The sequence below is a fragment of the Dendrobates tinctorius genome, unplaced genomic scaffold (assembly GCF_039654945.1).
Source record: "Dendrobates tinctorius isolate UK_male_01 unplaced genomic scaffold, ASM3965494v1 ptg000011l, whole genome shotgun sequence".
Lineage (NCBI taxonomy): Eukaryota > Metazoa > Chordata > Amphibia > Anura > Dendrobatidae > Dendrobates > Dendrobates tinctorius.
Window position 1 is genome coordinate 46,962,968 of NW_027361679.1, and position 23,767 is coordinate 46,986,734.

General features: G+C 45.1%; 37 non-coding genes across 37 annotated transcripts; all 37 read right to left on the reverse strand.

The window, feature by feature from the left end:
• Positions 1-256: 256 nt before the first annotated feature.
• Positions 257-328, reverse strand: TRNAA-CGC (transfer RNA alanine (anticodon CGC)). The gene has a single exon. It is a non-coding gene; the product is annotated as a tRNA-Ala (tRNA).
• Positions 329-459: 131 nt separating this feature from the next.
• Positions 460-531, reverse strand: TRNAA-UGC (transfer RNA alanine (anticodon UGC)). The gene has a single exon. It is a non-coding gene; the product is annotated as a tRNA-Ala (tRNA).
• A 1,106-nt stretch (positions 532-1,637) lies between these two features.
• TRNAA-UGC (transfer RNA alanine (anticodon UGC)) lies at positions 1,638-1,709 on the reverse strand. Its single transcript has one exon. It is a non-coding gene; the product is annotated as a tRNA-Ala (tRNA).
• Positions 1,710-2,633: 924 nt separating this feature from the next.
• On the reverse strand, positions 2,634-2,705 carry TRNAA-CGC (transfer RNA alanine (anticodon CGC)). Its single transcript has one exon. It is a non-coding gene; the product is annotated as a tRNA-Ala (tRNA).
• Positions 2,706-2,836: 131 nt separating this feature from the next.
• TRNAA-UGC (transfer RNA alanine (anticodon UGC)) lies at positions 2,837-2,908 on the reverse strand. Its single transcript has one exon. It is a non-coding gene; the product is annotated as a tRNA-Ala (tRNA).
• Positions 2,909-3,831: 923 nt separating this feature from the next.
• On the reverse strand, positions 3,832-3,903 carry TRNAA-CGC (transfer RNA alanine (anticodon CGC)). The gene has a single exon. It is a non-coding gene; the product is annotated as a tRNA-Ala (tRNA).
• Positions 3,904-4,034: 131 nt separating this feature from the next.
• TRNAA-UGC (transfer RNA alanine (anticodon UGC)) lies at positions 4,035-4,106 on the reverse strand. The gene has a single exon. It is a non-coding gene; the product is annotated as a tRNA-Ala (tRNA).
• Positions 4,107-5,029: 923 nt separating this feature from the next.
• TRNAA-CGC (transfer RNA alanine (anticodon CGC)) lies at positions 5,030-5,101 on the reverse strand. Its single transcript has one exon. It is a non-coding gene; the product is annotated as a tRNA-Ala (tRNA).
• Positions 5,102-5,232: 131 nt separating this feature from the next.
• Positions 5,233-5,304, reverse strand: TRNAA-UGC (transfer RNA alanine (anticodon UGC)). The gene has a single exon. It is a non-coding gene; the product is annotated as a tRNA-Ala (tRNA).
• Positions 5,305-6,227: 923 nt separating this feature from the next.
• Positions 6,228-6,299, reverse strand: TRNAA-CGC (transfer RNA alanine (anticodon CGC)). The gene has a single exon. It is a non-coding gene; the product is annotated as a tRNA-Ala (tRNA).
• A 131-nt stretch (positions 6,300-6,430) lies between these two features.
• TRNAA-UGC (transfer RNA alanine (anticodon UGC)) lies at positions 6,431-6,502 on the reverse strand. The gene has a single exon. It is a non-coding gene; the product is annotated as a tRNA-Ala (tRNA).
• Positions 6,503-7,425: 923 nt separating this feature from the next.
• Positions 7,426-7,497, reverse strand: TRNAA-CGC (transfer RNA alanine (anticodon CGC)). The gene has a single exon. It is a non-coding gene; the product is annotated as a tRNA-Ala (tRNA).
• A 131-nt stretch (positions 7,498-7,628) lies between these two features.
• TRNAA-UGC (transfer RNA alanine (anticodon UGC)) lies at positions 7,629-7,700 on the reverse strand. Its single transcript has one exon. It is a non-coding gene; the product is annotated as a tRNA-Ala (tRNA).
• Positions 7,701-8,623: 923 nt separating this feature from the next.
• On the reverse strand, positions 8,624-8,695 carry TRNAA-CGC (transfer RNA alanine (anticodon CGC)). Its single transcript has one exon. It is a non-coding gene; the product is annotated as a tRNA-Ala (tRNA).
• Positions 8,696-8,802: 107 nt separating this feature from the next.
• On the reverse strand, positions 8,803-8,874 carry TRNAA-UGC (transfer RNA alanine (anticodon UGC)). Its single transcript has one exon. It is a non-coding gene; the product is annotated as a tRNA-Ala (tRNA).
• A 923-nt stretch (positions 8,875-9,797) lies between these two features.
• Positions 9,798-9,869, reverse strand: TRNAA-CGC (transfer RNA alanine (anticodon CGC)). The gene has a single exon. It is a non-coding gene; the product is annotated as a tRNA-Ala (tRNA).
• A 131-nt stretch (positions 9,870-10,000) lies between these two features.
• TRNAA-UGC (transfer RNA alanine (anticodon UGC)) lies at positions 10,001-10,072 on the reverse strand. The gene has a single exon. It is a non-coding gene; the product is annotated as a tRNA-Ala (tRNA).
• Positions 10,073-10,995: 923 nt separating this feature from the next.
• TRNAA-CGC (transfer RNA alanine (anticodon CGC)) lies at positions 10,996-11,067 on the reverse strand. Its single transcript has one exon. It is a non-coding gene; the product is annotated as a tRNA-Ala (tRNA).
• A 131-nt stretch (positions 11,068-11,198) lies between these two features.
• On the reverse strand, positions 11,199-11,270 carry TRNAA-UGC (transfer RNA alanine (anticodon UGC)). Its single transcript has one exon. It is a non-coding gene; the product is annotated as a tRNA-Ala (tRNA).
• Positions 11,271-12,193: 923 nt separating this feature from the next.
• Positions 12,194-12,265, reverse strand: TRNAA-CGC (transfer RNA alanine (anticodon CGC)). The gene has a single exon. It is a non-coding gene; the product is annotated as a tRNA-Ala (tRNA).
• A 131-nt stretch (positions 12,266-12,396) lies between these two features.
• TRNAA-UGC (transfer RNA alanine (anticodon UGC)) lies at positions 12,397-12,468 on the reverse strand. Its single transcript has one exon. It is a non-coding gene; the product is annotated as a tRNA-Ala (tRNA).
• A 1,106-nt stretch (positions 12,469-13,574) lies between these two features.
• TRNAA-UGC (transfer RNA alanine (anticodon UGC)) lies at positions 13,575-13,646 on the reverse strand. The gene has a single exon. It is a non-coding gene; the product is annotated as a tRNA-Ala (tRNA).
• Positions 13,647-14,570: 924 nt separating this feature from the next.
• On the reverse strand, positions 14,571-14,642 carry TRNAA-CGC (transfer RNA alanine (anticodon CGC)). The gene has a single exon. It is a non-coding gene; the product is annotated as a tRNA-Ala (tRNA).
• Positions 14,643-14,773: 131 nt separating this feature from the next.
• TRNAA-UGC (transfer RNA alanine (anticodon UGC)) lies at positions 14,774-14,845 on the reverse strand. The gene has a single exon. It is a non-coding gene; the product is annotated as a tRNA-Ala (tRNA).
• Positions 14,846-15,768: 923 nt separating this feature from the next.
• TRNAA-CGC (transfer RNA alanine (anticodon CGC)) lies at positions 15,769-15,840 on the reverse strand. The gene has a single exon. It is a non-coding gene; the product is annotated as a tRNA-Ala (tRNA).
• A 131-nt stretch (positions 15,841-15,971) lies between these two features.
• On the reverse strand, positions 15,972-16,043 carry TRNAA-UGC (transfer RNA alanine (anticodon UGC)). Its single transcript has one exon. It is a non-coding gene; the product is annotated as a tRNA-Ala (tRNA).
• Positions 16,044-16,966: 923 nt separating this feature from the next.
• TRNAA-CGC (transfer RNA alanine (anticodon CGC)) lies at positions 16,967-17,038 on the reverse strand. The gene has a single exon. It is a non-coding gene; the product is annotated as a tRNA-Ala (tRNA).
• Positions 17,039-17,169: 131 nt separating this feature from the next.
• Positions 17,170-17,241, reverse strand: TRNAA-UGC (transfer RNA alanine (anticodon UGC)). The gene has a single exon. It is a non-coding gene; the product is annotated as a tRNA-Ala (tRNA).
• A 923-nt stretch (positions 17,242-18,164) lies between these two features.
• On the reverse strand, positions 18,165-18,236 carry TRNAA-CGC (transfer RNA alanine (anticodon CGC)). The gene has a single exon. It is a non-coding gene; the product is annotated as a tRNA-Ala (tRNA).
• A 131-nt stretch (positions 18,237-18,367) lies between these two features.
• On the reverse strand, positions 18,368-18,439 carry TRNAA-UGC (transfer RNA alanine (anticodon UGC)). Its single transcript has one exon. It is a non-coding gene; the product is annotated as a tRNA-Ala (tRNA).
• Positions 18,440-19,545: 1,106 nt separating this feature from the next.
• Positions 19,546-19,617, reverse strand: TRNAA-UGC (transfer RNA alanine (anticodon UGC)). Its single transcript has one exon. It is a non-coding gene; the product is annotated as a tRNA-Ala (tRNA).
• Positions 19,618-20,541: 924 nt separating this feature from the next.
• TRNAA-CGC (transfer RNA alanine (anticodon CGC)) lies at positions 20,542-20,613 on the reverse strand. The gene has a single exon. It is a non-coding gene; the product is annotated as a tRNA-Ala (tRNA).
• A 131-nt stretch (positions 20,614-20,744) lies between these two features.
• On the reverse strand, positions 20,745-20,816 carry TRNAA-UGC (transfer RNA alanine (anticodon UGC)). The gene has a single exon. It is a non-coding gene; the product is annotated as a tRNA-Ala (tRNA).
• Positions 20,817-21,739: 923 nt separating this feature from the next.
• On the reverse strand, positions 21,740-21,811 carry TRNAA-CGC (transfer RNA alanine (anticodon CGC)). The gene has a single exon. It is a non-coding gene; the product is annotated as a tRNA-Ala (tRNA).
• Positions 21,812-21,942: 131 nt separating this feature from the next.
• Positions 21,943-22,014, reverse strand: TRNAA-UGC (transfer RNA alanine (anticodon UGC)). The gene has a single exon. It is a non-coding gene; the product is annotated as a tRNA-Ala (tRNA).
• A 923-nt stretch (positions 22,015-22,937) lies between these two features.
• Positions 22,938-23,009, reverse strand: TRNAA-CGC (transfer RNA alanine (anticodon CGC)). Its single transcript has one exon. It is a non-coding gene; the product is annotated as a tRNA-Ala (tRNA).
• A 131-nt stretch (positions 23,010-23,140) lies between these two features.
• On the reverse strand, positions 23,141-23,212 carry TRNAA-UGC (transfer RNA alanine (anticodon UGC)). The gene has a single exon. It is a non-coding gene; the product is annotated as a tRNA-Ala (tRNA).
• Positions 23,213-23,767: the final 555 nt, after the last annotated feature.

A 23,767-nucleotide genomic window follows, 5' to 3' on the forward strand; every position in this document is an offset into this window, starting at 1 on the left:
TCTCCTATATTTGCGTGTACTATTGATTTTGGCCAAGTTTGTTGAATGTCCAGTTCCCATTCAAGTCATTTTACTGAGTGGGAAAAAGTGTTGCCCGTAGCTTAGGCAGTGTTAAGACCTTGCATTCGAGAAAGCCTTGTCCTGCCAAGTGACATGGCAAAGCAAACAGTTTAAGCGGCAGAGATTCCTTGCGAGTCTTGACACTTAGCTTGAGTGGTGTGCTAGCCAAAGATGTCTAGCCATATTTGAAAAAGGGTGGAGATGCTGGGGATTGAACCCAGGACCTCATACATGCGAAGCATGCGCTCTACCACTGAGCTACATCCCCAAAAGTGTACGGGAAGCCTGGAGCACTCACACGTATTTACTTCACACAGCGGCTGCAGGAAGCGAACAAGGGTGAGAAAAAGTGACCACCAAATGGAAGTGCGTTCCTTGCACATACATGCAGGCTGGCCATGGAGATGCCGGGGATTGAACCCAGGGCTTCACACATGCAAAGCGTGCGCTCTACCACTGAGCTACATCCCCAGTTACGAACTGTGTGAAAATGCAAGTTTTTTTTTTCAAACCTAGAATAACTTGCCATTTTGGAGTCGAGAGTAGTAACTGTACTTTCAAGTAACTTTTCAGAATACGCTGCAGTGTGTGTACATGGGAAATCAGACTATTTCTGACCCTTATATGTCTTGTATTCTGCATTTTCACCGGTTCTCCCCTCTGCAATCTCTAGCTCTACCTTGTCAATTGACTCCAGGCTTTTGGGAGGAGACTAGAAACTCTGGGCTCTACCATATACAGTGCAGCACACAGAGAAGGTTTCCTGGCCTTCATTAGTCAACACACAGACAAACGCAGCAGAAGTGTGGAGTATATGACAGAGCAATAGTAATCAGTGTAGATGGTGAATCCAGCTCTAGGTTAAAGTAAAAGACGCGTGATTTAGCTCAGCACAATTCTTCTGATTGTCCCTCTGCCAGTTTTCTCACCTTCCCGCCTCCTATATCATTAGCATAAAGTCTAAAAAGCTGTGCCACCCAATGTCAAGGTGTGTTGGTGGGAGGTTTAGGTTTGATCCCAATGAAGTTGATCTGTCTTTTTTCAGAGTGGATGGTGAATACAGGAGGCAGGGGTAGAGCAAACCTTGGCTGGTAAGTGGTGAAAAAAGTAAATATCTTTGAGAATATATAATCAAAAGTCTCCTATATTTGCGTGTACTATTGATTTTGGCCAAGTTTGTTGAATGTCCAGTTCCCATTCAAGTCATTTTACTGAGTGGGAAAAAGTGTTGCCCGTGGCTTAGGCAGTGTTAAGACCTAGCAATCGAGAAAGCCTTGTCCTGCCAAGTGACATGTCAAAGAAAACAGTTTAAGCGGCAGAGATTCCTTGCGAGTCTTGACACTTAGCTTGAGTGGTGCGCTAGCCAAAGATGTCTAGCCATATTTGAAAAAGGTTGGAGATGGTGGGGATTGAACTCAGGACCTCATACATGTGAGCTACATCCCCAAAAGTGTACCGGAAGCCTGGAGCACTCACACGTATTTACTTCACACAGCGGCTGCAGGAAGCGAACAAGGGTGAAAAAAAGTGACCACCAAAAACAAGTGCATTCCTTGCACATACAAGCAGGCTGACCATGGAGATGCCGGGGATTGAACCAGGGGCCTCACACATGCAAAGCGTGCGCTCTACCACTAAGCTACATCCCCAGTTATGAACTGTGTGAAAATGCAAGTTTTTTTTTTTCAAACCTAGAATAACTTGCCATTTTGGAGTCGAGAGTAGTAACTGTACTTTCAAGTAACTTTTCAGAATACGTTGCAGTGTGTGTACATGGGAAATCAGACTATTTCTGACCCTTATATGTCTTGTATTCTGCATTTTCACCGGTTCTCCCCTCTGCAAACTCTAGCTCTACATTGTCAATTGACTCCAGGCTTTTGGGAGGAGACTAGCAACTCTGGGCTCTACCATATACAGCGCAGCACACAGAGAAGGTTTCCTGGCCTTCATTAGTCAGCACACAGACAAACGCAGCAGAAGTGTGGAGTATATGACAGAGCAATAGTAATCAGTGTAGATGGTGAATCCAGCTCTTGGTTAAAGTAAAAGACGCGTGATTAAGCTCAGCACAATCCTTCTGATTGTCCCTCTGCCAGTTTTCTCACCTTCCCGCCTCCTATATCATTAGCATAAAGTCTAAAAAGCTGTGCCACCCAATGTCAAGGTGTGTTGGTGGGAGGTTTAAGTTTGATCCCAATGAAGTTGAGCTGTCTTTCTTCAGAGTGGATGGTGAATACAGGAGGAAGGGGTAGAGCAAACCTTGGCTGGTAAGTGGTGAAAAAAGCAAATATCTTTGAGACTATATAATCGAAAGTCTCCTTTATTTGCGTGTACTATTGATTTTGGACAAGTTTGTTGAATGTCCAGTTCCCATTCAAGTCATTTTACTGAGTGGGAAAAAGTGTTGCCCGTGGCTTAGGCAGTGTTAAGACCTTGCAATCGAGAAACCCTTGTCCTGCCAAGTGACATGGCAAAGCAAACAGTTTAAGCGGCAGAGATTCCTTGCGAGTCTTGACACTTAGCTTGAGTGGTGCGCTAGCCAAAGATGTCTAGCCATATTTGAAAAAGGTTGGAGATGCTGGGTATTGAACCCAGGACCTCATACATGCGAAGCATGCACTCTACCACTGAGCTACATCCCCAAAAGTGTACCGGAATCTTGGAGCACTCACACGTATTTACTTCACACAACGGATGCAAGAAGCGAACAAGGGTGAGAAAAAGTGACTACCAAAAGGAAGTGCGTTCCTTGCACATACATGCAGGATGGCCATGGAGATGCCGGGGATTGAACCCGGGGCCTCACACATGCAAAGCGTGCACTCTACCACTGAGCTACATCCCCAGTTACGAACTGTGTGAAAATGCAAGTTTTTTTTTTCAAACCTAGAATAACTTGCCATTTTGGAGTCGAGAGTAGTAACTGTACTTTCAAGTAACTTTTCAGAATACGCTGCAGTGTGTGTACATGGGTAATCAGACTATTTCTGACCCTTATATGTCTTGTATTCTGCATTTTCACCGGTTCTCCCCTCTGCAAACTCTAGCTCTACATTGTCAATTGACTCCAGGCTTTTGGGAGGAGACTAGCAACTCTGGGCTCTACCATATACAGCGCAGCACACAGAGAAGGTTTCCTGACCTTCATTAGTCAACACACAGACAAACGCAGCAGAAGTGTGGAGTATATGACAGAGCAATAGTAATCAGTGTAGATGGTGAATCCAGCTCTAGGTTAAAGTAAAAGACATGTGATTAAGCTCAGCACAATCCTTCTGATTGTCCCTCTGCCAGTTTTCTCACCTTCCCGCCTCCTATATCATTAGCATAAAGTCTAAAAAGCTGTGCAACCCAATGTCAAGGTGTGTTGGTGGGAGGTTTAGGTTTGATCCCAATGAAGTTGAGCTGTCTTTTTTCAGAGTGGATGGTGAATACAGGAGGCAGGGGTAGAGCAAACCTTGGCTGGTAAGTGGTGAAAAAAGCAAATATCTTTGAGACTATATAATCGAAAGTCTCCTATATTTGCGTGTACTATTGATTTTGGCCAAGTTTGTTGAATGTCCAGTTCCCATTCAAGTCATTTTACTGAGTGGGAAAAAGTGTTGCCCGTGGCTTAGGCAGTGTTAAGACCTTGCATTCGAGAAAGCCTTGTCCTGCCAAGTGACATGGCAAAGCAAACAGTTTAAGCGGCAGAGATTCCTTGCGAGTCTTGACACTTAGCTTGAGTGGTGTGCTAGCCAAAGATGTCTAGCCATATTTGAAAAAGGTTGGAGATGCTGGGGATTGAACCCAGGACCTCATACATGCGAAGCATGCGCTCTACCACTGAGCTACATCCCCAAAAGTGTACGGGAAGCCTGGAGCACTCACACGTATTTACTTCACACAGTGGCTGCAGGAAGCGAACAAGGGTGAGAAGAAGTGACCACCAAATGGAAGTGCGTTCCTTGCACATACATGCAGGCTGGCCATGGAGATGCCGGGGATTGAACCCGGGGCCTCACACATGCAAAGCGTGCGCTCTACCACTGAGCTACATCCCCAGTTACGAACTGTGTGAAAATGCAAGTTTTTTTTTTCAAACCAAGAATAACTTGCCATTTTGGAGTCGAGAGTAGTAACTGTACTTTCAAGTAACTTTTCAGAATACGCTGCAGTGTGTGTACATGGGAAATCAGACTATTTCTGACCCTTATATGTCTTGTATTCTGCATTTTCACCGGTTCTACCCTCTGCAAACTCTAGCTCTACATTGTCAATTGACTCCAGGCTTTTGGGAGGAGACTAGCAACTCTGGGCTCTACCATATACAGCGCAGCACAGAGAGAAGGCTTCCCGGCCTTCATTAGTCAACACACAGACAAACGCAGCAGAAGTGTGGAGTATATGACAGAGCAATAGTAATCAGTGTAGATGGTGAATCCAGCTCTAGGTTAAAGTAAAAGACGCGTGATTAAGCTCAGCACAATCCTTCTGATTGTCCCTTTGCCAGTTTTCTCACCTTCCCGCCTCCTATATCATTAGCATAAAGTCTAAAAAGCTGTGCAACCCAATGTCAAGGTGTGTTGGTGGGAGGTTTAGGTTTGATCCCAATGAAGTTGAGCTGTCTTTTTTCAGAGTGGATGGTGAATACAGGAGGCAGGGGTAGAGCAAACCTTGGCTGGTAAGTGGTGAAAAAAGCAAATATCTTTGAGACTATATAATCGAAAGTCTCCTATATTTGCGTGTACTATTGATTTTGGCCAAGTTTGTTGAATGTCCAGTTCCCATTCAAGTCATTTTACTGAGTGGGAAAAAGTGTTGCCCGTGGCTTAGGCAGTGTTAAGACCTTGCAATCGAGAAAGCCTTGTCCTGCCAAGTGACATGGCAAAGCAAACAGTTTAAGCGGCAGAGATTCCTTGCGAGTCTTGACACTTAGCTTGAGTGGTGTGCTAGCCAAAGATGTCTAGCCATATTTGAAAAAGGTTGGAGATGCTGGGGATTGAACCCAGGACCTCATACATGCGAAGAATGCGCTCTACCACTGAGCTACATCCCCAAAAGTGTACGGGAAGCCTGGAGCACTCACACGTATTTACTTCACACAGCGGCTGCAGGAAGCGAACAAGGGTGAGAAAAAGTGACCACGAAATGGAAGTGCGTTCCTTGCACATACATGCAGGCTGGCCATGGAGATGCCGGGGATTGAACCCGGGGCCTCACACATGCAAAGCGTGCACTCTACCACTGAGCTACATCCCCAGTTACGAACTGTGTGAAAATGCAAGTTTTTTTTTTCAAACCAAGAATAACTTGCCATTTTGGAGTCGAGAGTAGTAACTGTACTTTCAAGTAACTTTTCAGAATACGCTGCAGTGTGTGTACATGGGAAATCAGACTATTTCTGACCCTTATATGTCTTGTATTCTGCATTTTCACCGGTTCTCCCCTCTGCAAACTCTAGCTCTACATTGTCAATTGACTCCAGGCTTTTGGGAGGAGACTAGCAACTCTGGGCTCTACCATATACAGCGCAGCACAGAGAGAAGGTTTCCTGGCCTTCATTAGTCAACACACAGACAAACACAGCAGAAGTGTGGAGTATATGACAGAGCAATAGTAATCAGTGTAGATGGTGAATCCAGCTCTAGGTTAAAATAAAAGAAGCGTGATTAAGCTCAGCACAATCCTTCTGATTGTCCCTCTGCCAGTTTTCTCACCTTCCCGCCTCCTATATCATTAGCATAAAGTCTAAAAAGCTGTGCAACCCAATGTCAAGGTGTGTTGGTGGGAGGTTTAGGTTTGATGCCAATGAAGTTGAGCTGTCTTTTTTCAGAGTGGATGGTGAATACAGGAGGCAGGGGTAGAGCAAACCTTGGCTGGTAAGTGGTGAAAAAAGCAAATATCTTTGAGACTATATAATCGAAAGTCTTCTATATTTGCTTGTACTATTGATTTTGGCCAAGTTTGTTGAATGTCCAGTTCCCACTCAAGTCATTTTACTGAGTGGGAAAAAGTGTTGCCCGTGGCTTAGGCAGTGTTAAGACCTTGCAATCGAGAAAGCCTTGTCCTGCCAAGTGACATGGCAAAGCAAACAGTTTAAGCGGCAGAGATTCCTTGCGAGTCTTGACACTTAGCTTGAGTGGTGTGCTAGCCAAAGATGTCTAGCCATATTTGAAAAAGGTTGGAGATGCTGGGGATTGAACCCAGCACCTCATACATGCGAAGCATGCGCTCTACCACTGAGCTACATCCCCAAAAGTGTACGGGAAGCCTGGAGCACTCACACGTATTTACTTCACACAGCGGCTGCAGGAAGCGAACAAGGGTGAGAAAAAGTGACCACGAAATGGAAGTGCGTTCCTTGCACATACATGCAGGCTGGCCATGGAGATGCCGGGGATTGAACCCGGGGCCTCACACATGCAAAGCGTGCGCTCTACCACTGAGCTACATCCCCAGTTACGAACTGTGTGAAAATGCAAGTTTTTTTTTTCAAACCAAGAATAACTTGCCATTTTGGAGTCGAGAGTAGTAACTGTACTTTCAAGTAACTTTTCAGAATACGCTGCAGTGTGTGTACATGGGAAATCAGACTATTTCTGACCCTTATATGTCTTGTATTCTGCATTTTCACCGGTTCTACCCTCTGCAAACTCTAGCTCTACATTGTCAATTGACTCCAGGCTTTTGGGAGGAGACTAGCAACTCTGGGCTCTACCATATACAGCGCAGCACAGAGAGAAGGTTTCCCGGCCTTCATTAGTCAACACACAGACAAACGCAGCAGAAGTGTGGAGTATATGACAGAGCAATAGTAATCAGTGTAGATGGTGAATCCAGCTCTAGGTTAAAGTAAAAGACGCGTGATTAAGCTCAGCACAATCTTTCTGATTGTCCCTCTGCCAGTTTTCTCACCTTCCCGCCTCCTATATCATTAGCATAAAGTCTAAAAAGCTGTGCAACCCAATGTCAAGGTGTGTTGGTGGGAGGTTTAGGTTTGATCCCAATGAAGTTGAGCTGTCTTTTTTCAGAGTGGATGGTGAATACAGTAGGCAGGGGTAGAGCAAACCTTGGCTGGTAAGTGGTGAAAAAAGCAAATATCTTTGAGACTATATAATCGAAAGTCTCCTATATTTGCGTGTACTATTGATTTTGGCCAAGTTTGTTGAATGTCCAGTTCCCATTCAAGTCATTTTACTGAGTGGGAAAAAGTGTTGCCCGTGGCTTAGGCAGTGTTAAGACCTTGCAATCGAGAAAGCCTTGTCCTGCCAAGTGACATGGCAAAGCAAACAGTTTAAGCGGCAGAGATTCCTTGCGAGTCTTGACACTTAGCTTGAGTGGAGTGCTAGCCAAAGATGTCTAGCCATATTTGAAAAAGGTTGGAGATGCTGGGGATTGAACCCAGCACCTCATACATGCGAAGCATGCGCTCTACCACTGAGCTACATCCCCAAAAGTGTACGGGAAGCCTGGAGCACTCACACGTATTTACTTCACACAGCGGCTGCAGGAAGCGAACAAGGGTGAGAAAAAGTGACCACCAAATGGAAGTGCGTTCCTTGCACATACATGCAGGCTGGCCATGGAGATGCCGGGGATTGAACCCGGGGCCTCACACATGCAAAGCGTGCGCTCTACCACTGAGCTACATCCCCAGTTACGAACTGTGTGAAAATGCAAGTTTTTTTTTTCAAACCAAGAATAACTTGCCATTTTGGAGTCGAGAGTAGTAACTGTACTTTCAAGTAACTTTTCAGAATACGCTGCAGTGTGTGTACATGGGAAATCAGACTATTTCTGACCCTTATATGTCTTGTATTCTGCATTTTCACTGGTTCTACCCTCTGCAAACTCTAGCTCTACATTGTCAATTGACTCCAGGCTTTTGGGAGGAGACTAGCAACTCTGGGCTCTACCATATACAGCGCAGCACAGAGAGAAGGTTTCCCGGCCTTCATTAGTCAACACACAGACAAACGCAGCAGAAGTGTGGAGTATATGACAGAGCAATAGTAATCAGTGTAGATGGTGAATCCAGCTCTAGGTTAAAGTAAAAGACGCGTGATTAAGCTCAGCACAATCTTTCTGATTGTCCCTCTGCCAGTTTTCTCACCTTCCCGCCTCCTATATCATTAGCATAAAGTCTAAAAAGCTGTGCAACCCAATGTCAAGGTGTGTTGGTGGGAGGTTTAGGTTTGATCCCAATGAAGTTGAGCTGTCTTTTTTCAGAGTGGATGGTGAATACAGTAGGCAGGGGTAGAGCAAACCTTGGCTGGTAAGTGGTGAAAAAAGCAAATATCTTTGAGACTATATAATCGAAAGTCTCCTATATTTGCGTGTACTATTGATTTTGGCCAAGTTTGTTGAATGTCCAGTTCCCATTCAAGTCATTTTACTGAGTGGGAAAAAGTGTTGCCCGTGGCTTAGGCAGTGTTAAGACCTTGCAATCGAGAAAGCCTTGTCCTGCCAAGTGACATGGCAAAGCAAACAGTTTAAGCGGCAGAGATTCCTTGCGAGTCTTGACACTTAGCTTGAGTGGAGTGCTAGCCAAAGATGTCTAGCCATATTTGAAAAAGGTTGGAGATGCTGGGGATTGAACCCAGGACCTCATACATGCGAAGCATGCGCTCTACCACTGAGCTACATCCCCAAAAGTGTACGGGAAGCCTGGAGCACTCACACGTATTTACTTCACACAGCGGCTGCAGGAAGCGAACAAGGGTGAGAAAAAGTGACCACATACATGCAGGGTGGCCATGGAGATGCCGGGGATTGAACCCTGGGCCTCACACATGCAAAGCGTGCGCTCTACCACTGAGCTACATCCCCAGTTACGAACTGTGTGAAAATGCAAGTTTTTTTTTTCAAACCAAGAATAACTTGCCATTTTGGAGTCGAGAGTAGTAACTGTACTTTCAAGTAACTTTTCAGAATACGCTGCTGTGTGTGTACATGGGAAATCAGACTATTTCTGACCCTTATATGTCTTGTATTCTGCATTTTCACCGGTTCTACCCTCTGCAAACTCTAGCTCTACATTGTCAATTGACTCCAGGCTTTTGGGAGGAGACTAGCAACTCTGGGCTCTACCATATACAGCGCAGCACAGAGAGAAGGCTTCCCTGCCTTCATTAGTCAACACACAGACAAACGCAGCAGAAGTGTGGAGTATATGACAGAGCAATAGTAATCAGTGTAGATGGTGAATCCAGCTCTAGGTTAAAGTAAAAGACGCGTGATTAAGCTCAGCACAATCCTTCTGATTGTCCCTCTGCCAGTTTTCTCACCTTCCCGCCTCCTATATCATTAGCATAAAGTCTTAAAAGCTGTGCAACCCAATGTCAAGGTGTGTTGGTGGGAGGTTTAGGTTTGATCCCAATGAAGTTGAGCTGTCTTTTTTCAGAGTGGATGGTGAATACAGGAGGCAGGGGTAGAGCAAACCTTGGCTGGTAAGTGGTGAAAAAAGCAAATATCTTTGAGACTATATAATCGAAAGTCTCCTATATTTGCGTGTACTATTGATTTTGGCCAAGTTTGTTGAATGTCCAGTTCCCATTCAAGTCATTTTGCTGAGTGGGAAAAAGTGTTGCCCGTGGCTTAGGCAGTGTTAAGACCTTGCAATCGAGAAAGCCTTGTCCTGCCAAGTGACATGGCAAAGCAAACAGTTTAAGCGGCAGAGATTCCTTGCGAGTCTTGACACTTAGCTTGAGTGGTGTGCTAGCCAAAGATGTCTAGCCATATTTGAAAAAGGTTGGAGATGCTGGGGATTGAACCCAGGACCTCATACATGCGAAGCATGCGCTCTACCACTGAGCTACATCCCCAAAAGTGTACGGGAAGCCTGGAGCACTCACACGTATTTACTTCACACAGCGGCTGCAGGAAGCGAACAAGGGTGAGAAAAAGTGACCACGAAATGGAAGTGCGTTCCTTGCACATACATGCAGGCTGGCCATGGAGATGCCGGGGATTGAACCCGGGGCCTCACACATGCAAAGCGTGCGCTCTACCACTGAGCTACATCCCCAGTTACGAACTGTGTGAAAATGCAAGTTTTTTTTTTCAAACCAAGAATAACTTGCCATTTTGGAGTCGAGAGTAGTAACTGTACTTTCAAGTAACTTTTCAGAATACGCTGCAGTGTGTGTACATGGGAAATCAGACTATTTCTGACCCTTATATGTCTTGTATTCTGCATTTTCACCGGTTCTACCCTCTGCAAACTCTAGCTCTACATTGTCAATTGACTCCAGGCTTTTGGGAGGAGACTAGCAACTCTGGGCTCTACCATATACAGCGCAGCACAGAGAGAAGGCTTCCCGGCCTTCATTAGTCAACACACAGACAAACGCAGCAGAAGTGTGGAGTATATGACAGAGCAATAGTAATCAGTGTAGATGGTGAATCCAGCTCTAGGTTAAAGTAAAAGACACGTGATTAAGCTCAGCACAATCCTTCTGATTGTCCCTCTGCCAGTTTTCTCACCTTCCCGCCTCCTATATCATTAGCATAAAGTCTAAAAAGCTGTGCAACCCAATGTCAAGGTGTGTTGGTGGGAGGTTTAGGTTTGATCCCAATGAAGTTGAGCTGTCTTTTTTCAGAGTGGATGGTGAATACAGGAGGCAGGGGTAGAGCAAACCTTGGCTGGTAAGTGGTGAAAAAAGCAAATATCTTTGAGACTATATAATCGAAAGTCTCCTATATTTGCGTGTACTATTGATTTTGGCCAAGTTTGTTGAATGTCCAGTTCCCATTCAAGTCATTTTACTGAGTGGGAAAAAGTGTTGCCCGTGGCTTAGGCAGTGTTAAGACCTTGCAATCGAGAAAGCCTTGTCCTGCCAAGTGACATGGCAAAGCAAACAGTTTAAGCGGCAGAGATTCCTTGCGAGTCTTGACACTTAGCTTGAGTGTTGTGCTAGCCAAAGATGTCTAGCCATATTTGAAAAAGGTTGGAGATGCTGGGGATTGAACCCAGGACCTCATACATGCGAAGCATGCGCTCTACCACTGAGCTACATCCCCAAAAGTGTACGGGAAGCCTGGAGCACTCACACGTATTTACTTCACACAGCGGCTGCAGGAAGCAAACAAGGGTGAGAAAAAGTGACCACGAAATGGAAGTGCGTTCCTTGCACATACATGCAGGATGGCCATGGAGATGCCGGGGATTGAACCCGGGGCCTCACACATGCAAAGCGTGCGCTCTACCACTGAGCTACATCCCCAGTTACGGACTGTGTGAAAATGCAAGTTTTTTTTTTCAAACCAAGAATAACTTGCCATTTTGGAGTCGAGAGTAGTAACTGTACTTTCAAGTAACTTTTCAGAATACGCTGCAGTGTGTGTACATGGGAAATCAGACTATTTCTGACCCTTATATGTCTTGTATTCTGCATTTTCACCGGTTCTACCCTCTGCAAACTCTAGCTCTACATTGTCAATTGACTCCAGGCTTTTGGGAGGAGACTAGCAACTCTGGGCTCTACCATATACAGCGCAGCACAGAGAGAAGGTTTCCCGGCCTTCATTAGTCAACACACAGACAAACGCAGCAGAAGTGTGGAGTATATGACAGAGCAATAGTAATCAGTGTAGATGGTGAATCCAGCTCTAGGTTAAAGTAAAAGACGCGTGATTAAGCTCAGCACAATCCTTCTGATTGTCCCTCTGCCAGTTTTCTCACCTTCCCGCCTCCTATATCATTAGCATAAAGTCTAAAAAGCTGTGCAACCCAATGTCAAGGTGTGTTGGTGGGAGGTTTAGGTTTGATCCCAATGAAGTTGAGCTGTCTTTTTTCAGAGTGGATGGTGAATACAGGAGGCAGGGGTAGAGCAAACCTTGGCTGGTAAGTGGTGAAAAAAGCAAATATCTTTGAGACTATATAATCGAAAGTCTCCTATATTTGCGTGTACTATTGATTTTGGCCAAGTTTGTTGAATGTCCAGTTCCCATTCAAGTCATTTTACTGAGTGGGAAAAAGTGTTGCCCGTAGCTTAGGCAGTGTTAAGACCTTGCATTCGAGAAAGCCTTGTCCTGCCAAGTGACATGGCAAAGCAAACAGTTTAAGCGGCAGAGATTCCTTGCGAGTCTTGACACTTAGCTTGAGTGGTGTGCTAGCCAAAGATGTCTAGCCATATTTGAAAAAGGGTGGAGATGCTGGGGATTGAACCCAGGACCTCATACATGCGAAGCATGCGCTCTACCACTGAGCTACATCCCCAAAAGTGTACGGGAAGCCTGGAGCACTCACACGTATTTACTTCACACAGCGGCTGCAGGAAGCGAACAAGGGTGAGAAAAAGTGACCACCAAATGGAAGTGCGTTCCTTGCACATACATGCAGGCTGGCCATGGAGATGCCGGGGATTGAACCCAGGGCTTCACACATGCAAAGCGTGCGCTCTACCACTGAGCTACATCCCCAGTTACGAACTGTGTGAAAATGCAAGTTTTTTTTTTCAAACCTAGAATAACTTGCCATTTTGGAGTCGAGAGTAGTAACTGTACTTTCAAGTAACTTTTCAGAATACGCTGCAGTGTGTGTACATGGGAAATCAGACTATTTCTGACCCTTATATGTCTTGTATTCTGCATTTTCACCGGTTCTCCCCTCTGCAATCTCTAGCTCTACCTTGTCAATTGACTCCAGGCTTTTGGGAGGAGACTAGCAACTCTGGGCTCTACCATATACAGTGCAGCACACAGAGAAGGTTTCCTGGCCTTCATTAGTCAACACACAGACAAACGCAGCAGAAGTGTGGAGTATATGACAGAGCAATAGTAATCAGTGTAGATGGTGAATCCAGCTCTAGGTTAAAGTAAAAGACGCGTGATTTAGCTCAGCACAATTCTTCTGATTGTCCCTCTGCCAGTTTTCTCACCTTCCCGCCTCCTATATCATTAGCATAAAGTCTAAAAAGCTGTGCCACCCAATGTCAAGGTGTGTTGGTGGGATGTTTAGGTTTGATCCCAATGAAGTTGAGCTGTCTTTTTTCAGAGTGGATGGTGAATACAGGAGGCAGGGGTAGAGCAAACCTTGGCTGGTAAGTGGTGAAAAAAGTAAATATCTTTGAGAATATATAATCAAAAGTCTCCTATATTTGCGTGTACTATTGATTTTGGCCAAGTTTGTTGAATGTCCAGTTCCCATTCAAGTCATTTTACTGAGTGGGAAAAAGTGTTGCCCGTGGCTTAGGCAGTGTTAAGACCTAGCAATCGAGAAAGCCTTGTCCTGCCAAGTGACATGTCAAAGAAAACAGTTTAAGCGGCAGAGATTCCTTGCGAGTCTTGACACTTAGCTTGAGTGGTGCGCTAGCCAAAGATGTCTAGCCATATTTGAATAAGGTTGGAGATGGTGGGGATTGAACTCAGGACCTCATACATGTGAGCTACATCCCCAAAAGTGTACCGGAAGCCTGGAGCACTCACACGTATTTACTTCACACAGCGGCTGCAGGAAGCGAACAAGGGTGAGAAAAAGTGACCACCAAAAACAAGTGCATTCCTTGCACATACAAGCAGGCTGACCATGGAGATGCCGGGGATTGAACCAAGGGCCTCACACATGCAAAGCGTGCGCTCTACCACTAAGCTACATCCCCAGTTATGAACTGTGTGAAAATGCAAGTTTTTTTTTTTCAAACCTAGAATAACTTGCCATTTTGGAGTCGAGAGTAGTAACTGTACTTTCAAGTAACTTTTCAGAATACGTTGCAGTGTGTGTACATGGGAAATCAGACTATTTCTGACCCTTATATGTCTTGTATTCTGCATTTTCACCGGTTCTCCCCTCTGCAAACTCTAGCTCTACATTGTCAATTGACTCCAGGCTTTTGGGAGGAGACTAGCAACTCTGGGCTCTACCATATACAGCGCAGCACACAGAGAAGGTTTCCTGGCCTTCATTAGTCAGCACACAGACAAACGCAGCAGAAGTGTGGAGTATATGACAGAGCAATAGTAATCAGTGTAGATGGTGAATCCAGCTCTTGGTTAAAGTAAAAGACGCGTGATTAAGCTCGGCACAATCCTTCTGATTGTCCCTCTGCCAGTTTTCTCACCTTCCCGCCTCCTATATCATTAGCATAAAGTCTAAAAAGCTGTGCCACCCAATGTCAAGGTGTGTTGGTGGGAGGTTTAAGTTTGATCCCAATGAAGTTGAGCTGTCTTTCTTCAGAGTGGATGGTGAATACAGGAGGAAGGGGTAGAGCAAACCTTGGCTGGTAAGTGGTGAAAAAAGCAAATATCTTTGAGACTATATAATCGAAAGTCTCCTTTATTTGCGTGTACTATTGATTTTGGACAAGTTTGTTGAATGTCCAGTTCCCATTCAAGTCATTTTACTGAGTGGGAAAAAGTGTTGCCCGTGGCTTAGGCAGTGTTAAGACCTTGCAATCGAGAAACCCTTGTCCTGCCAAGTGACATGGCAAAGCAAACAGTTTAAGCGGCAGAGATTCCTTGCGAGTCTTGACACTTAGCTTGAGTGGTGCGCTAGCCAAAGATGTCTAGCCATATTTGAAAAAGGTTGGAGATGCTGGGTATTGAACCCAGGACCTCATACATGCGAAGCATGCACTCTACCACTGAGCTACATCCCCAAAAGTGTACCGGAATATTGGAGCACTCACACGTATTTACTTCACACAACGGATGCAAGAAGCGAACAAGGGTGAGAAAAAGTGACTACCAAAAGGAAGTGCGTTCCTTGCACATACATGCAGGATGGCCATGGAGATGCCGGGGATTGAACCCGGGGCCTCACACATGCAAAGCGTGCACTCTACCACTGAGCTACATCCCCAGTTACGAACTGTGTGAAAATGCAAGTTTTTTTTTTCAAACCAAGAATAACTTGCCATTTTGGAGTCGAGAGTAGTAACTGTACTTTCAAGTAACTTTTCAGAATACGCTGCAGTGTGTGTACATGGGAAATCAGACTATTTCTGACCCTTATATGTCTTGTATTCTGCATTTTCACCGGTTCTACCCTCTGCAAACTCTAGCTCTACATTGTCAATTGACTCCAGGCTTTTGGGAGGAGACTAGCAACTCTGGGCTCTACCATATACAGCGCAGCACAGAGAGAAGGCTTCCCGGCCTTCATTAGTCAACACACAGACAAACGCAGCAGAAGTGTGGAGTATATGACAGAGCAATAGTAATCAGTGTAGATGGTGAATCCAGCTCTAGGTTAAAGTAAAAGACGCGTGATTAAGCTCAGCACAATCCTTCTGATTGTCCCTCTGCCAGTTTTCTCACCTTCCCGCCTCCTATATCATTAGCATAAAGTCTAAAAAGCTGTGCAACCCAATGTCAAGGTGTGTTGGTGGGAGGTTTAGGTTTGATCCCAATGAAGTTGAGCTGTCTTTTTTCAGAGTGGATGGTGAATACAGGAGGCAGGGGTAGAGCAAACCTTGGCTGGTAAGTGGTGAAAAAAGCAAATATCTTTGAGACTATATAATCGAAAGTCTCCTATATTTGCGTGTACTATTGATTTTGGCCAAGTTTGTTGAATGTCCAGTTCCCATTCAAGTCATTTTACTGAGTGGGAAAAAGTGTTGCCCGTGGCTTAGGCAGTGTTAAGACCTTGCAATCGAGAAAGCCTTGTCCTGCCAAGTGACATGGCAAAGCAAACAGTTTAAGCGGCAGAGATTCCTTGCGAGTCTTGACACTTAGCTTGAGTGGTGTGCTAGCCAAAGATGTCTAGCCATATTTGAAAAAGGTTGGAGATGCTGGGGATTGAACCCAGGACCTCATACATGCGAAGCATGCGCTCTACCACTGAGCTACATCCCCAAAAGTGTACGGGAAGCCTGGAGCACTCACACGTATTTACTTCACACAGCGGCTGCAGGAAGCGAACAAGGGTGAGAAAAAGTGACCACGAAATGGAAGTGCGTTCCTTGCACATACATGCAGGCTGGCCATGGAGATGCCGGGGATTGAACCCGGGGCCTCACACATGCAAAGCGTGCGCTCTACCACTGAGCTACATCCCCAGTTACGAACTGTGTGAAAATGCAAGTTTTTTTTTTCAAACCAAGAATAACTTGCCATTTTGGAGTCGAGAGTAGTAACTGTACTTTCAAGTAACTTTTCAGAATACGCTGCAGTGTGTGTACATGGGAAATCAGACTATTTCTGACCCTTATATGTCTTGTATTCTGCATTTTCACCGGTTCTACCCTCTGCAAACTCTAGCTCTACATTGTCAATTGACTCCAGGCTTTTGGGAGGAGACTAGCAACTCTGGGCTCTACCATATACAGCGCAGCACAGAGAGAAGGCTTCCCGGCCTTCATTAGTCAACACACAGACAAACGCAGCAGAAGTGTGGAGTATATGACAGAGCAATAGTAATCAGTGTAGATGGTGAATCCAGCTCTAGGTTAAAGTAAAAGACACGTGATTAAGCTCAGCACAATCCTTCTGATTGTCCCTCTGCCAGTTTTCTCACCTTCCCGCCTCCTATATCATTAGCATAAAGTCTAAAAAGCTGTGCAACCCAATGTCAAGGTGTGTTGGTGGGAGGTTTAGGTTTGATCCCAATGAAGTTGAGCTGTCTTTTTTCAGAGTGGATGGTGAATACAGGAGGCAGGGGTAGAGCAAACCTTGGCTGGTAAGTGGTGAAAAAAGCAAATATCTTTGAGACTATATAATCGAAAGTCTCCTATATTTGCGTGTACTATTGATTTTGGCCAAGTTTGTTGAATGTCCAGTTCCCATTCAAGTCATTTTACTGAGTGGGAAAAAGTGTTGCCCGTGGCTTAGGCAGTGTTAAGACCTTGCAATCGAGAAAGCCTTGTCCTGCCAAGTGACATGGCAAAGCAAACAGTTTAAGCGGCAGAGATTCCTTGCGAGTCTTGACACTTAGCTTGAGTGGTGTGCTAGCCAAAGATGTCTAGCCATATTTGAAAAAGGTTGGAGATGCTGGGGATTGAACCCAGGACCTCATACATGCGAAGCATGCGCTCTACCACTGAGCTACATCCCCAAAAGTGTACGGGAAGCCTGGAGCACTCACACGTATTTACTTCACACAGCGGCTGCAGGAAGCGAACAAGGGTGAGAAAAAGTGACCACGAAATGGAAGTGCGTTCCTTGCACATACATGCAGGCTGGCCATGGAGATGCCGGGGATTGAACCCGGGGCCTCACACATGCAAAGCGTACGCTCTACCACTGAGCTACATCCCCAGTTACAAACTGTGTGAAAATGCAAGTTTTTTTTTTCAAACCAAGAATAACTTGCCATTTTGGAGTCGAGAGTAGTAACTGTACTTTCAAGTAACTTTTCAGAATACGCTGCAGTGTGTGTACATGGGAAATCATACTATTTCTGACCCTTATATGTCTTGTATTCTGCATTTTCACCGGTTCTACCCTCTGCAAACTCTAGCTCTACATTGTCAATTGACTCCAGGCTTTTGGGAGGAGACTAGCAACTCTGGGCTCTACCATATACAGCGCAGCACAGAGAGAAGGTTTCCCGGCCTTCATTAGTCAACACACAGACAAACGCAGCAGAAGTGTGGAGTATATGACAGAGCAATAGTAATCAGTGTAGATGGTGAATCCAGCTCTAGGTTAAAGTAAAAGACGCGTGATTAAGCTCAGCACAATCCTTCTGATTGTCCCTCTGCCAGTTTTCTCACCTTCCCGCCTCCTATATCATTAGCATAAAGTCTAAAAAGCTGTGCAACCCAATGTCAAGGTGTGTTGGTGGGAGGTTTAGGTTTGATCCCAATGAAGTTGAGCTGTCTTTTTTCAGAGTGGATGGTGAATACAGGAGGCAGGGGTAGAGCAAACCTTGGCTGGTAAGTGGTGAAAAAAGCAAATATCTTTGAGACTATATAATCGAAAGTCTCCTATATTTGCGTGTACTATTGATTTTGGCCAAGTTTGTTGAATGTCCAGTTCCCATTCAAGTCATTTTACTGAGTGGGAAAAAGTGTTGCCCGTAGCTTAGGCAGTGTTAAGACCTTGCATTCGAGAAAGCCTTGTCCTGCCAAGTGACATGGCAAAGCAAACAGTTTAAGCGGCAGAGATTCCTTGCGAGTCTTGACACTTAGCTTGAGTGGTGTGCTAGCCAAAGATGTCTAGCCATATTTGAAAAAGGGTGGAGATGCTGGGGATTGAACCCAGGACCTCATACATGCGAAGCATGCGCTCTACCACTGAGCTACATCCCCAAAAGTGTACGGGAAGCCTGGAGCACTCACACGTATTTACTTCACACAGCGGCTGCAGGAAGCGAACAAGGGTGAGAAAAAGTGACCACCAAATGGAAGTGCGTTCCTTGCACATACATGCAGGCTGGCCATGGAGATGCCGGGGATTGAACCCAGGGCTTCACACATGCAAAGCGTGCGCTCTACCACTGAGCTACATCCCCAGTTACGAACTGTGTGAAAATGCAAGTTTTTTTTTTCAAACCTAGAATAACTTGCCATTTTGGAGTCGAGAGTAGTAACTGTACTTTCAAGTAACTTTTCAGAATACGCTGCAGTGTGTGTACATGGGAAATCAGACTATTTCTGACCCTTATATGTCTTGTATTCTGCATTTTCACCGGTTCTCCCCTCTGCAATCTCTAGCTCTACCTTGTCAATTGACTCCAGGCTTTTGGGAGGAGACTAGAAACTCTGGGCTCTACCATATACAGTGCAGCACACAGAGAAGGTTTCCTGGCCTTCATTAGTCAACACACAGACAAACGCAGCAGAAGTGTGGAGTATATGACAGAGCAATAGTAATCAGTGTAGATGGTGAATCCAGCTCTAGGTTAAAGTAAAAGACGCGTGATTTAGCTCAGCACAATTCTTCTGATTGTCCCTCTGCCAGTTTTCTCACCTTCCCGCCTCCTATATCATTAGCATAAAGTCTAAAAAGCTGTGCCACCCAATGTCAAGGTGTGTTGGTGGGAGGTTTAGGTTTGATCCCAATGAAGTTGATCTGTCTTTTTTCAGAGTGGATGGTGAATACAGGAGGCAGGGGTAGAGCAAACCTTGGCTGGTAAGTGGTGAAAAAAGTAAATATCTTTGAGAATATATAATCAAAAGTCTCCTATATTTGCGTGTACTATTGATTTTGGCCAAGTTTGTTGAATGTCCAGTTCCCATTCAAGTCATTTTACTGAGTGGGAAAAAGTGTTGCCCGTGGCTTAGGCAGTGTTAAGACCTAGCAATCGAGAAAGCCTTGTCCTGCCAAGTGACATGTCAAAGAAAACAGTTTAAGCGGCAGAGATTCCTTGCGAGTCTTGACACTTAGCTTGAGTGGTGCGCTAGCCAAAGATGTCTAGCCATATTTGAAAAAGGTTGGAGATGGTGGGGATTGAACTCAGGACCTCATACATGTGAGCTACATCCCCAAAAGTGTACCGGAAGCCTGGAGCACTCACACGTATTTACTTCACACAGCGGCTGCAGGAAGCGAACAAGGGTGAAAAAAAGTGACCACCAAAAACAAGTGCATTCCTTGCACATACAAGCAGGCTGACCATGGAGATGCCGGGGATTGAACCAGGGGCCTCACACATGCAAAGCGTGCGCTCTACCACTAAGCTACATCCCCAGTTATGAACTGTGTGAAAATGCAAGTTTTTTTTTTTCAAACCTAGAATAACTTGCCATTTTGGAGTCGAGAGTAGTAACTGTACTTTCAAGTAACTTTTCAGAATACGTTGCAGTGTGTGTACATGGGAAATCAGACTATTTCTGACCCTTATATGTCTTGTATTCTGCATTTTCACCGGTTCTCCCCTCTGCAAACTCTAGCTCTACATTGTCAATTGACTCCAGGCTTTTGGGAGGAGACTAGCAACTCTGGGCTCTACCATATACAGCGCAGCACACAGAGAAGGTTTCCTGGCCTTCATTAGTCAGCACACAGACAAACGCAGCAGAAGTGTGGAGTATATGACAGAGCAATAGTAATCAGTGTAGATGGTGAATCCAGCTCTTGGTTAAAGTAAAAGACGCGTGATTAAGCTCAGCACAATCCTTCTGATTGTCCCTCTGCCAGTTTTCTCACCTTCCCGCCTCCTATATCATTAGCATAAAGTCTAAAAAGCTGTGCCACCCAATGTCAAGGTGTGTTGGTGGGAGGTTTAAGTTTGATCCCAATGAAGTTGAGCTGTCTTTCTTCAGAGTGGATGGTGAATACAGGAGGAAGGGGTAGAGCAAACCTTGGCTGGTAAGTGGTGAAAAAAGCAAATATCTTTGAGACTATATAATCGAAAGTCTCCTTTATTTGCGTGTACTATTGATTTTGGACAAGTTTGTTGAATGTCCAGTTCCCATTCAAGTCATTTTACTGAGTGGGAAAAAGTGTTGCCCGTGGCTTAGGCAGTGTTAAGACCTTGCAATCGAGAAACCCTTGTCCTGCCAAGTGACATGGCAAAGCAAACAGTTTAAGCGGCAGAGATTCCTTGCGAGTCTTGACACTTAGCTTGAGTGGTGCGCTAGCCAAAGATGTCTAGCCATATTTGAAAAAGGTTGGAGATGCTGGGTATTGAACCCAGGACCTCATACATGCGAAGCATGCACTCTACCACTGAGCTACATCCCCAAAAGTGTACCGGAATCTTGGAGCACTCACACGTATTTACTTCACACAACGGATGCAAGAAGCGAACAAGGGTGAGAAAAAGTGACTACCAAAAGGAAGTGCGTTCCTTGCACATACATGCAGGATGGCCATGGAGATGCCGGGGATTGAACCCGGGGCCTCACACATGCAAAGCGTGCACTCTACCACTGAGCTACATCCCCAGTTACGAACTGTGTGAAAATGCAAGTTTTTTTTTTCAAACCTAGAATAACTTGCCATTTTGGAGTCGAGAGTAGTAACTGTACTTTCAAGTAACTTTTCAGAATACGCTGCAGTGTGTGTACATGGGTAATCAGACTATTTCTGACCCTTATATGTCTTGTATTCTGCATTTTCACCGGTTCTCCCCTCTGCAAACTCTAGCTCTACATTGTCAATTGACTCCAGGCTTTTGGGAGGAGACTAGCAACTCTGGGCTCTACCATATACAGCGCAGCACACAGAGAAGGTTTCCTGACCTTCATTAGTCAACACACAGACAAACGCAGCAGAAGTGTGGAGTATATGACAGAGCAATAGTAATCAGTGTAGATGGTGAATCCAGCTCTAGGTTAAAGTAAAAGACATGTGATTAAGCTCAGCACAATCCTTCTGATTGTCCCTCTGCCAGTTTTCTCACCTTCCTGCCTCCTATATCATTAGCATAAAGTCTAAAAAGCTGTGCAACCCAATGTCAAGGTGTGTTGGTGGGAGGTTTAGGTTTGATCCCAATGAAGTTGAGCTGTCTTTTTTCAGAGTGGATGGTGAATACAGGAGGCAGGGGTAGAGCAAACCTTGGCTGGTAAGTGGTGAAAAAAGCAAATATCTTTGAGACTATATAATCGAAAGTCTCCTATATTTGCGTGTACTATTGATTTTGGCCAAGTTTGTTGAATGTCCAGTTCCCATTCAAGTCATTTTACTGAGTGGGAAAAAGTGTTGCCTGTGGCTTAGGCAGTGTTAAGACCTTGCATTCGAGAAAGCCTTGTCCTGCCAAGTGACATGGCAAAGCAAACAGTTTAAGCGGCAGAGATTCCTTGCGAGTCTTGACACTTAGCTTGAGTGGTGTGCTAGCCAAAGATGTCTTGCCATATTTGAAAAAGGTTGGAGATGCTGGGGATTGAACCCAGGACCTCATACATGCGAAGCATGCGCTCTACCACTGAGCTACATCCCCAAAAGTGTACGGGAAGCCTGGAGCACTCACACGTATTTACTTCACACAGCGGCTGCAGGAAGCGAACAAGGGTGAGAAGAAGTGACCACCAAATGGAAGTGCGTTCCTTGCACATACATGCAGGCTGGCCATGGAGATGCCGGGGATTGAACCCGGGGCCTCACACATGCAAAGCGTGCGCTCTACCACTGAGCTACATCCCCAGTTACGAACTGTGTGAAAATGCAAGTTTTTTTTTTCAAACCAAGAATAACTTGCCATTTTGGAGTCGAGAGTAGTAACTGTACTTTCAAGTAACTTTTCAGAATACGCTGCAGTGTGTGTACATGGGAAATCAGACTATTTCTGACCCTTATATGTCTTGTATTCTGCATTTTCACCAGTTCTACCCTCTGCAAACTCTAGCTCTACATTGTCAATTGACTCCAGGCTTTTGGGAGGAGACTAGCAACTCTGGGCTCTACCATATACAGCGCAGCACAGAGAGAAGGCTTCCCGGCCTTCATTAGTCAACACACAGACAAACGCAGCAGAAGTGTGGAGTATATGACAGAGCAATAGTAATCAGTGTAGATGGTGAATCCAGCTCTAGGTTAAAGTAAAAGACGCGTGATTAAGCTCAGCACAATCCTTCTGATTGTCCCTTTGCCAGTTTTCTCACCTTCCCGCCTCCTATATCATTAGCATAAAGTCTAAAAAGCTGTGCAACCCAATGTCAAGGTGTGTTGGTGGGAGGTTTAGGTTTGATCCCAATGAAGTTGAGCTGTCTTTTTTCAGAGTGGATGGTGAATACAGGAGGCAGGGGTAGAGCAAACCTTGGCTGGTAAGTGGTGAAAAAAGCAAATATCTTTGAGACTATATAATCGAAAGTCTCCTATATTTGCGTGTACTATTGATTTTGGCCAAGTTTGTTGAATGTCCAGTTCCCATTCAAGTCATTTTACTGAGTGGGAAAAAGTGTTGCCCGTGGCTTAGGCAGTGTTAAGACCTTGCAATCGAGAAAGCCTTGTCCTGCCAAGTGACATGGCAAAGCAAACAGTTTAAGCGGCAGAGATTCCTTGCGAGTCTTGACACTTAGCTTGAGTGGTGTGCTAGCCAAAGATGTCTAGCCATATTTGAAAAAGGTTGGAGATGCTGGGGATTGAACCCAGGACCTCATACATGCGAAGAATGCGCTCTACCACTGAGCTACATCCCCAAAAGTGTACGGGAAGCCTGGAGCACTCACACGTATTTACTTCACACAGCGGCTGCAGGAAGCGAACAAGGGTGAGAAAAAGTGACCACGAAATGGAAGTGCGTTCCTTGCACATACATGCAGGCTGGCCATGGAGATGCCGGGGATTGAACCCGGGGCCTCACACATGCAAAGCGTGCACTCTACCACTGAGCTACATCCCCAGTTACGAACTGTGTGAAAATGCAAGTTTTTTTTTTCAAACCAAGAATAACTTGCCATTTTGGAGTCGAGAGTAGTAACTGTACTTTCAAGTAACTTTTCAGAATACGCTGCAGTGTGTGTACATGGGAAATCAGACTATTTCTGACCCTTATATGTCTTGTATTCTGCATTTTCACCGGTTCTCCCCTCTGCAAACTCTAGCTCTACATTGTCAATTGACTCCAGGCTTTTGGGAGGAGACTAGCAACTCTGGGCTCTACCATATACAGCGCAGCACAGAGAGAAGGTTTCCTGGCCTTCATTAGTCAACACACAGACAAACACAGCAGAAGTGTGGAGTATATGACAGAGCAATAGTAATCAGTGTAGATGGTGAATCCAGCTCTAGGTTAAAATAAAAGACGCGTGATTAAGCTCAGCACAATCCTTCTGATTGTCCCTCTGCCAGTTTTCTCACCTTCCCGCCTCCTATATCATTAGCATAAAGTCTAAAAAGCTGTGCAACCCAATGTCAAGGTGTGTTGGTGGGAGGTTTAGGTTTGATGCCAATGAAG